Source organism: Callorhinus ursinus, unplaced genomic scaffold (genome assembly GCF_003265705.2).
Source record: "Callorhinus ursinus isolate GAN/ISIS: 27379988/994484 unplaced genomic scaffold, GSC_fseal_2.0 scaffold5, whole genome shotgun sequence".
NCBI classification, from domain to species: domain Eukaryota; kingdom Metazoa; phylum Chordata; class Mammalia; order Carnivora; family Otariidae; genus Callorhinus; species Callorhinus ursinus.
The window spans coordinates 49,053,653-49,064,475 of NW_027397067.1; positions in this window are offsets into that span (position 1 = coordinate 49,053,653).

Below are 10,823 nucleotides of genomic sequence, written 5' to 3' on the forward strand. Positions count from 1 at the left end.
CACTGCCCACAGCGCAAGTCCAAGACTGAAAGTTCCAGACGCTGAAGGTTTTTAACAGTGGCCACTGTGATCTGTACGTGCAGAAGAATCAAACTTTCATTAACTCCTTTGCACCAACAGAGCAGACAAGAAAAGATTAAAAGCCTAATCCAAACTTCTCCAAATGCATTGGCACCCAGAGCTGAACGGTAGGAGCAAACAGCGTAGGAAAGTCTGTGGTGGACACTGCTGGGGGAGGGGAAGCAAAAGGAAGGACTAGAAGTGGTAAACACTAGTTAGAAATGAAAATAAATGAAAGAAATGACGCTAAAATGAATTTCACCAGCCAAATCCAAGGCTTTTATTTTCCATCCCTAGAAGGAAAAAGGAGAAAACCAGAAAAAACTTCTAAGGATATCCACCACAAAAGGAGGGGTGGGTGAGAGAGAGGGAGGGAGAGAGAGAGAGAGAGAGAGAGAGAATCTATTAAGTTTCAACAGAAACATCTTAAAGTTTTTCAAATAAACCATTTTCTCCAAACTCATGCCATTTATTTACATTATTATTATTACAAATATTTCCTACTTGGCTTGTATACGGAGTTTTGACATAAGTGCAAAGAGTCTGTTAAACTCGATGTTTAATAGTCTACATATTATTATGTATATTTCAGAAAATGGTGAGAGAAGCACAAAAATCAAGAAAGATTTAAGTTTTTCCTAACCGCGGAAGAAAATAAAATACCTTCGCATTTTCTCCACCTTATTTCCCAAGGTGCTAACTAAAGTAAAACTGGCAAGTTCGTGGGTTTATTTTCTTGGGGGCCTATTCTAGGATCTAATTAGTTTCACTGTCAGAAAGTATATAAGGCTGAATACATAGATTTTAGACTTTATCTGGAGAAATTCACCAGTAAAGTATAAATAAGCTCCTGTAGCGGTTTTCATCCTTTCAAATGGCCCATCCAGTGGCCCCCATGTAAACTTTCATGAAACCGAAACCTCCAGAGCCGGTAAACAAAGTTGACCACCGGCAAAAATCTTTGCTGGCACTTGCCGCCACCTCTCTCCGGGCAGGCTCCAAGGGAAGGAGAATGGCACGCTGTGTTTCTAGAGCTGACCTGGTTGGCAGGCGGTGGGCAAAGAAAAAGTACAGTAGAACAAAACAGGAGGACTGTGTTTCGTCGACTGACAGTCATCACTGCCTCTTTGTCCCTGGTGCTCAGACTCTGGCCAGGGCTTTCCAGGCCTGTCCTGCAGACACAGAGAGGCTCCACCGCTTTCTTGATGAAGCAAAGACCAGGAAAGGGTCAAACACATCCGAAACGGGGGGGAGGGAGCCTCAGGGACCTGAAAGGCAGGGCAGGGTCTGGCCACCCTGGACACTCGGGAGAGATCTAAACAATATAAAATCCTGTCGTCTCTACTCACCAAGTGTCCAGAGCGATGGAGAATGGATCCACGTGTGAAAGAGGAGAGAACACCTAAAGAATTAGCAGTTAAGGGGAGTGAAATCTAAAGCCACGGATGAAGAGTTCCAAGGCATTGCAATGCACCAAAAAGCAAGTCGCAAAACTATATTTACAGAATAATACCGTGTATGTAAACCCTACCCCATAGAACAGTACTGTTTTCTCTTGTTACATATACATGTATCTAAATGCATAATGATACCATGCATGTAAGCAATTCCTCATCACACAGAATAACCCTGTATATGTTATATAGATACATAAATGTAAATGCACGAGAAGACTCCAGAAAATGTGATAACATGTGTGATCTCTGGGGAGGAGATCAGCTTTGTAGGTGATAATCAAAACAGACTTGAACCCAGTGTGTAATGTTCAAATTTTTATAGAGAATCTGTTAATATATCATGTGGTGTAATTACAAATTAATTCTTTTTAAGAAAATTTACTGAGCCCAGATCTAGCTGATGCTGCTGCAGCGGGTCCAGCCCAGCTGCCTGAGGGGAACGGAGCCTGAGGGCAGTCAAGGCCTCCCACTGTGAGCCGCATGCCCTGCAGGGTGGGGGTGGGGGGGGCAGCAGACCCCACTGAGACCCCAGAAGGTCCTCAGTTCATCTAGTTCCAACTTCCCTGCTTTGTTTCTCAGTCCCCGAAGCCATTTTCTCTTTTGTTACCAGTCCCACAGGTGTTTTGAGAACCTCTGTGCCTACTTCTTTCTCTTGAGACCCTTCCCGAGACTCTACTCCTACGCCCATGAGTAAAGCTTAGACCTGCTTAATCCCAGCACTGGGAGACACAGGAGGCCAGACGACCAACCCCCCAGGATGTGATATGGGGGGGCACAAGGGAAGACTGAAGTCCTCAGAAAACCCACGAAGGCAAATTCTTTCCATCCGCCACGCCCCCCGCCCCACCCAACACAAACAGACCACCAACGTCTTAAGTGCCCCGGGCCGTGGATAATTCATACTCACCAACTTCAGAAGTGAATGCAGAAGTCTGAGGGCTGAAGGTCAGGGAGAGTCTAAGGCTAAGGTGTTGGCGCCTTTAGGCAGAAGGCAAACCCCTGTCCTTCTCCAGAGACACCCCCAGTGCGTTCACGCACCCCTGAGAGAAATGCAGTTGGCCCAGGCTGCTGAGTTCAGACGGGGCATGTGAGAGGGATGTTGGCCATTTATAACTGGCTCTGTTCTAGTAGCTACAGCGAGGTATTCTCAGGGACCACCCTGTTTTGATCAGCAGCTCCCAACTGGCTGGGTAGTTCCAAACTTGGGCAGAACTGTGAAGTCCAGACGTTTCTTGTCTGTCCCTGCCTACTGCCAGAACAGCTGAGAGATTAGCTCTTGCTTTTAGAAAATGCCTTAGTCCTTTCCTTCCAGAGCAGGTGAGTCAACTTTTCCTCTTAACGTGTCCGCCAAGAGCAAAAATAACATTCCTACCCACCTGACACCTAAGCTGGAGATTCGTTATTTTTAATCGGGGGGATAAAATACTGCATACATTAGCCAAAGATAAGGCCCAGCTGTGTCCTGGGAGATTACTGGAGCTTTCCGAGTGATCCCTCTTTCCCTACTGGATGTACGGCTCACCTCTGGAACACAGCCAAGAAGAACACGTAAGTTATATTTTGGCAAGATTATATACACACTATAGATCCTGAACTCAGTGACTCCCGATAGCTATTTTGTTCGTATGTTTTGGTTTTACGGTTTCTGCAGAATGAGAGGCTGGTGTCCATACTGGATTGTGTTCCTCCTGTGAGCTCAGTCCCTTGGTGTCATTTCCATGGGCTGGGGGTGTTAAAGTCAACTGTTTGTACTGCCAGCGGCAGGCAAGGTCCTCATAGGATAGAACTCGAGATATACCAAAGAGTTAAAATCATGTGTCTCATATAAACAACACAGGCGCACGGGCGGCCTGGGTGGCTCAGTTGGTTAAGCATCTGCCTTCAGCTCAGGTCATGATCCCAGAGTCCTGGGATGGATCCCTGCCTAGCAGGGAGTCTGCTTCTCCCTCTGCCTGCCGCTCCCCCTGCTCCCCCCCCCCCCCCGCCGCCGCTTGTGTGCCCTCTTTCTCTCTCTCTCTGGCAAATAACTAAAGTAAAATCTTAAAAAAAAACAAGGCCCACGACAACAATACAACCTTAAATTTATTTTTATATTTTACTGAGATGCTTATTCCAAATTGCAAATTGCTCTGGATTTGGAAACGGCCATTTCCTGGTTATAAAGGCCTTTTACTAAAGTGTGTGTTTAGCCTTCTAGGTTTTAAAATCAATAAATATCCAACATGTGTGTTTGGGAGTGTAGTGGGTGTAAGCTGTTTTCCCTTAGGTGGCCTGTTCGAAGGTCTAAAGTCAGGAGGGTTAGGAGGCAAGGAGCAGAAGCAAGCCCACTTGGCTCACAGCAAGCCATGCTCTGCAGCAGCAGGCTTAACATTAACAACAGTGGGATTGTTATCTTCACCTGCCCGACTCTTGTCACTTCTCGAGGGCTTTAAGATGTCGGTACCATTTCTTCAGGACCCTCAAACACAAAAATTAGCATACAGTCTCAAAAATCAGGGGAGGTAAAACTAAACGAGGAACCACTCAGACAAACCATAGAGATTTTTGGTAAATCTATTAATAAATCAAGTGGAAAAAGGCAGGTTGTTCTTTCTTCTCAATGCTCTGTTGCTAATCACAGTTAGCTGGGTAAAAATAAAGTTTGGAAAAACTCCCATACTTCAACAAATGATGCTGGAACAACTGGACATTTACATGCAAAAAAAAAAAATGAGTCTACACAAGACTTTACATCCTTCACAAAAATTAAGTCAAAATGGATCATACACTTAACTGTAAAACACAAAACCTAGATGACCTTGGGTTTGGTGAAGACTTTTTAGATACAACACCAAAGACATGATCCGTGAAAGAAATTATTGATAAGCTGGACTTCATTAAAATTACAAACTTCTAGGGTACCTGAGTGGTTCCGTTGTTTACATGTCTGCCTTCGGCTCAGGTCATGATCCCAGGGTCCTGGGATCAAGTCCCACACTGGGCTCCTTGATCAGCAGGGAGCCTGCTTCTCCCTCTACCCCTCCCCCTTGCTCGTGATCTCTCTCTTTTTCACTCTCTCTCTCTCAAATAAAATCTAAAAAAAAATAAATAAAATTACAAACTTCTGTTCTGTGAAAGACAATGTCAAGGGTATTAGAAAACAAGCCACAGACTGGGAGAAAATATTTGCAAAGATATATCTGATAAAGGATTGTTATCCAAAATATACAAAGAGCTCTTAAAATTCAACAATAAGAAAACAGACAACCCAAACTAAAAAATGGGCATAAGACTTGAACAGATACCAAAGAAGATATGCAGATGGATGGTAAACGAGCCATTGGATTTTACCAAGAGCATAAGTGTCAAAGGATGTGAGTGACCCAATGTGTCCTGGCTCCCCACCTGCCTCATACAGTCAGGTAAGTCGCCAAGAGGAAAGGACACATGGTGGGGGTGGAATTCCTAAGTTCTGAACTGGTTCCTAATTTTCAAACTGTGAATATTTCAAGATGTTAGAGAAGCAGAATCCCCACAAGGGCACTGCTTAGGCAAGAAGGAGTTGTAACTAGCTAAGCCAGAGGACTAGGTAGGGAGAGGTCCAGAAGTAGCCACCTCACCCCAGGTTGGATCGTTGAAAAGACCTAGAAATATCTATGTGCTCCCAGTAACAACAAGTGATATTATCTATCAGGTACTGTCCCAGCTGCTAAGGATAGAATCAGGAACAAGGAGGGGGTGCCTGGGTGACTCAGTTGTTAAGCCTCTGCCTTCAGCTCAGGTTATGATCTCCAGGTCCCGCATCAGGCTCCCTGCATCAGCGGGAAGCCTGCTTCTCCCTCTCCCTCTGCTTGTGTTCCCTCTCTCGCCGTGTCTCTCTCTGTCAAATAAATAAATAAAAATCTTTAATCGGGAACAAGGGACGAGCCCCTGCATTCACAGAGCTTATATTCCAGGGGGTGTCAGACAATGAGCAAGTAACTAAATAGACAATAAGTTCTGATAGAGATTAGCATTATAGTAGAATATTATTCAATGATATTAATTGAAGCATCATTTAAAACTGAAACTTAAGTGGGTACCTGGGTGGTTCAGTCAGTTAAGCGTCCAATTCTTGGTTTCAGCTCAGGTCGTGATCTCAGGGTTGTCCGATTGAGCCCCATGTCTGGCTCCGCACTCAGCGGGGAGTCCGCTTGAGATTCTCTCTCTCTCCCTCTCCCTGTGCCCTTCCCCCACTCTCTCTCTCAAAGAAATGAATAAATCTTTTTTAAAAACCCTGAAACTTAAGTATCTATAAATATGCAACTGGTTATATAACTTATTCCATTCATTAGAATGCTCTGGAAACGTTGAAAAGGAGGAACTATAAATGTTCACGGGGAGAGATGTCCAGGAAGTATCATTAGTGAAAAAAGCAGGTTACAATATGTGTTCCAATGTGTGCGTTTTTTTCAACGCCATCCAGCAATTAAGTCAGTTCTTTTTTTTTTTAAAGATTTTATTTATTTATTCATGAGAGACAGAGAGAGAGAGAGAGAGAGAGAGAGAGAGAGAGAGGCAGAGGGAGAAGCAGGCTCCCAAGGAGCAGGGAGCCTGATGCGGGACTCGATCCCAGTACCCTGGGATCATGACCTGAGCCGAAGGCAGACGCTTAACCATCTGAGCCACCCAGGTGCCCCGCAATTAAGTCAGTTCTGACACTGTCTGCCTGGAGGTCCCACTGTCAGGGTTCAGTCCTAGAAGACTGTCCCCGACTTCAGATGCCAATTGCAAGACCAGGTTGTCCCCATTCCTTCTGACCCATTGCTACAGTTGGAGGGGCCTGTAACTACCTCCACAGGTTCAACTAATTTGCTAGAGCGGCTCACAGAAGTCAGAGAAACATTTCTTTACGTTTACTAGTTTCTGATAAAGGATAGTATAAAGGACACAGATGAACAGCCAGGTGAAGAGGTCCATAGGGCAAGGTTTGGGGAAATGGGCATAAAGCTTCCATGGTCTCTGAGCAACCACTCAGCACCTCCACGAGCTCACCAGCCTGGAAGCTCTCCAAAGCCCACCTTTTTGGGTTTTCTATGGAGGCTTCATTATAAGTATTGATTAAATCTTTGGCCATTGGTGGCTGATTCAACCTCCAGCCCCTCTCCTCTCCTTGGAGGTCATGGTGTAGGACTGAAAGAGCCAACCCTCTAATCATGTGGTTGGTTCCCCAGCAACCAGTATCCATCCTTAGGTAGTTTCCAAAAGTCATCTCATTCACATAAACCCAGGTGGTTGAAAAGGGTTTGTTATGAATATCAAGACCCATTTAACACTCTTATCACTTCAGAAATTCCAAGGGTTTTAGAAGCTCTGTGCCAGAAGTGGGGACAAAGATCAAATATATATTTCTTATTATGTCACAATATCACATATGAATACAATAATCCTATTTAACTTATATTCAAACACTGTCTTGTGTATATGTTTGATGACTAGAAACATCTAGCTATATACTAAGCTATGGACAATAGTTCTTTTCAAGGAGTGAGATCATGGTGAGAGTTAATAACAAGGAAACCTTTCACTTTCAGATTTATACACTTCTATATCGTTTGAATTCAAAATGAGCATATACTACCACCTGCCTCCAAAATTGGGTGCCATGGGGCATGCTCAAAGTGGTAAGAAAAAACAGCTTGTTTTGCAAACTTTTATTACTTGTTTTATTTCATACTTCAGCTAAATGAACGCATATTGCAGTTCAAGATATACATCAATATGAAGATAAGCAACTTTATGAATTTTGTTATTATCTATATTATTCTAGAATTCAAAATTATTACTCACCAGATAGATATTTCCTTTTTTCCCCCAATTTTGCAAAAGACACAATAGGTTTGTTCTTACATGAAAAAAAATGTCTACATGGCATGTAAAATTTCATTCATCGCATAGATGATATTAATGTATAAAATACATTGTTGGTTTTACCTACTACTATAACTTGGTTTGGACCTTAACTTTGATGTAGGATCTGTAGGTCTTTGGATAGAGATCTTGGAAATATTTAACATGTTTAGTCCTATACTCAATTCTAAGTTAAATATTTCAAGATGCCTTTGGTCAGCCAAGCCTGACTGCTGGTATGCAGACATGAGCAAATCACTAAGAAAAACAATTAAAACCCTGACTTTGGATATGCAGCTTGGAAACCAGCATATCTGTTGAACGTATTAACAATGACTCATAACCACATGAGTTAAATATACTGAGGAATTAAATGTTTAGCTCATAGTTCTGGATGAGCTGAGGTCTAGGATTACCATAACTCCAACAGAAAACTTGAATTGAATTAGATATACTGGACTTGACTCCTAACTTCAAAGCCAAGAGTTTGCTAATAATGCACCCTGTTGGGCTCAGACAGGAGGGGAACCTCCCTGCCTCCCCCGGCCTTCAGTTTTCCAAGGCTCTGTCAGACAGGAGGGGGAAAATATCTTCGCAGTTGCCCATGGTATAACTTGAATTCTTGCTTCTGATGCAAAGCCCAAGAACAACAAGAGTCCTGGTGACAAGTTATAAGTGGAGGGAAATCTGTACTTGTCTTCTTAGGGAATCCCCAGGAGCCCCCAGGATAATCCTACTAGAGTCTGGGCCTCCTCTTTCTACATGGAGTTTCTTCTTCCTTTGCTTAATTTCTATTATGGTTACCTCCTTTTCCTGTTTGAGAAGTATTTGAGGGTTGGGTAGATGACCCCCTTCTGGCCAATGGGATGTGCAAGGGCAGGGGGCTACTGGGAAAGATTCTCTTCCTCTTAAGCCAGGAGATACCACAAGAACTGGGCCTCTTCTAGACATTGCTTCATCCAGCAGGGACACCTGGACCAACTGTTGCCCCAGGGGGGGAATGATGACATGGGGAGAAACCCTAAATCCTAAGGGTGGCAGAACATAAAAGTTGAAAACATCTGAATCCTTGATGATGTGGTTGAGTCACTGAATTAACCAACTCTGGAGGAGCCCTCCCTCTGAACTTCATGTTAAATAAATGTCCTTATTTAAGCCACAATAAGTAGAATTTTCTGTTATTTGCTGCTGAAAGCATCTTAACTGATACAACAGTCCACTCCTTGGGGGTGATACATAGCCACCAGTATAGAGTGTCTGTCACATAAAAGACACTCAATACATGGTTGTTGAAAAATTGTAGGAATGTGAATCTCAGACCCTTCGATGACCTCAACTAGAGTTGCAGTATTCCACCCAAACAAGCTTAAATTTGAGCTTCTTTAGGCTGCAAAACAAGTAGCAAAGTAAGAGGACATTGTAGGATCATGTGGACTGAGTACATCTGGGACTCACTATTGGTCAAGAGTAGGCAGGAAACACAGCAGTAACCATCTGGCTGGAAAAAGGTGATTTATTCCTGCAGAGACTTCAACCTTCAGTACAAAATCCTTGAAAATTCTGCTATAAACATAGGGGAATGATGGCAGCACAGGGTAATAAGTGATAAGCTGAAAGCTTTTCCCCATCCGAGGTCTGGTAAAGACAAATGAAATAGGTACTGAGCCTCTAGAACAAAAGGTTTAAAGTTTTGGGTTATGCCCTGAGTTCCTGTACTCTTTTGTACTTAGAGAAAAGTCACCTGTGGATCTGCTTTGCATATTGCCACAGCCAAAGTGATTTTTACAATAGGGATAATGGCAATTCTAGGAAGACTTTGTTCAAACAATGACACAGAGCCATGACTTTATGGGGACCTTTGTCAACACTGTACTGTTCCACCCAATCATACTCATCTTTTTAAACAGACCTTATTTTGGGAGTTTTAAGTTCACAGCAAAACTGAATGGAAGGTACAGAGCTTTTCCATATACCTCCTATTCTACACATTCATAGCCTCCCCCATGATCACCATCACTACTGGACTGGTACATTTGTTACATTTGATGAACTACATTGACACATCATTATCACCCAAAGTCTATACATTATACTATAGTTTGTTCTTGGTGTTGTACATTCTGTGGGTTGACAAATGTGTAATGACATGTATCCACCATTATAGTTTCATACAGAATAGTTTCACTGCCCTGAAAACTCTCTTTTGCTGATTTATCCCTCCTGCACAACCCCTGGCAACCAGTGATCTTTTTACTGTCTCCATAGTTTTGCCTTTTCCAGAATGTCATGTAGTTGGAATCATGTTATAATATGCGGGCTTTTCGATTGGCTTCTTTCACTTAGTAACATGCATTTAATTTTCATCTGTATCTTTCCATGGCTTAATAGCTCACTTCTTTTTAGCGATGAATAATATCCCATTGTCTTGATGTGGTACAGTTTATTTATCCATCCACCTACTAAAGGACACCTTGGTTACTTCCAAGTTTTGTCAATTATAAATAAAGCTGCTATAAACAGGTTTTTGTGTGGACATAAATTTTCAACTCATTTCAACTCATGCAAATACTAAAGAGTATAATAGCTGGGTCAAATGGTAAGAATATGTTTAGTTTTGTAAGAAATGGCCAACTATCTTCCAAAGTGGCTATACCATTGGCATTCCCACCAGCAATGAATGAGAGTTCCTGTTGCTCCACATCCTCATCAGCATTTGTTGCTGTCAGTGTTCTGGATTTTGGCCATTCTAATAGGTAAGCCTTGGCATTTCAGTGTTGTTTTAATTTGTAATTCCCTAATGACATATGATGTAGAGAATTTCCATATGCTTATTTGCTATCTGTGTATCTTCAGGTCTTTGGCCCATTTTTTAATCGGGTTGTTTGTTTTCTAATCGCCGAGCCAAGTTTTTAACTTCATTTTGGTGACAGATTTAAAAGGGATTGATCCTTTTCCCAACCAGATTCTAGCCATCTGTTCTCTGAAACTCACAGGAAGGCAAGCCTAGAATTTCAGTTCAATGCAATATGCATTACTTAACATCATTATGTTCTGTGCCCAACATATTGTTTTAAGTATTGTGGAAGATACAAAGAACTGTCAAATATAGCCCCTACCATCTTGCCAATCTTTGGGGGAACCAAAAATGTGGCAACGAAAACAAATTAATTGCTAAATGGGTGGTATCCCCTTTAGGGACTTCCGATGAAACTCTTTTATCTGATTAAAATGCAAATTTTCTAAATACATATATTTAAAAGTTATTTCATGAAAGGTGATAATCAATTGGGCAGATGTGTTACTGAGAACCATTAATCTGTAAACTTATAAGCTGTATATACATTTTTTTTTTTTTTACTGGCGTACTAAAGTACAGCAGGCAGAATAGAAGAGGGAATGGAACAATCATCTTACACTTCTTTTAAATAAATAAACTGG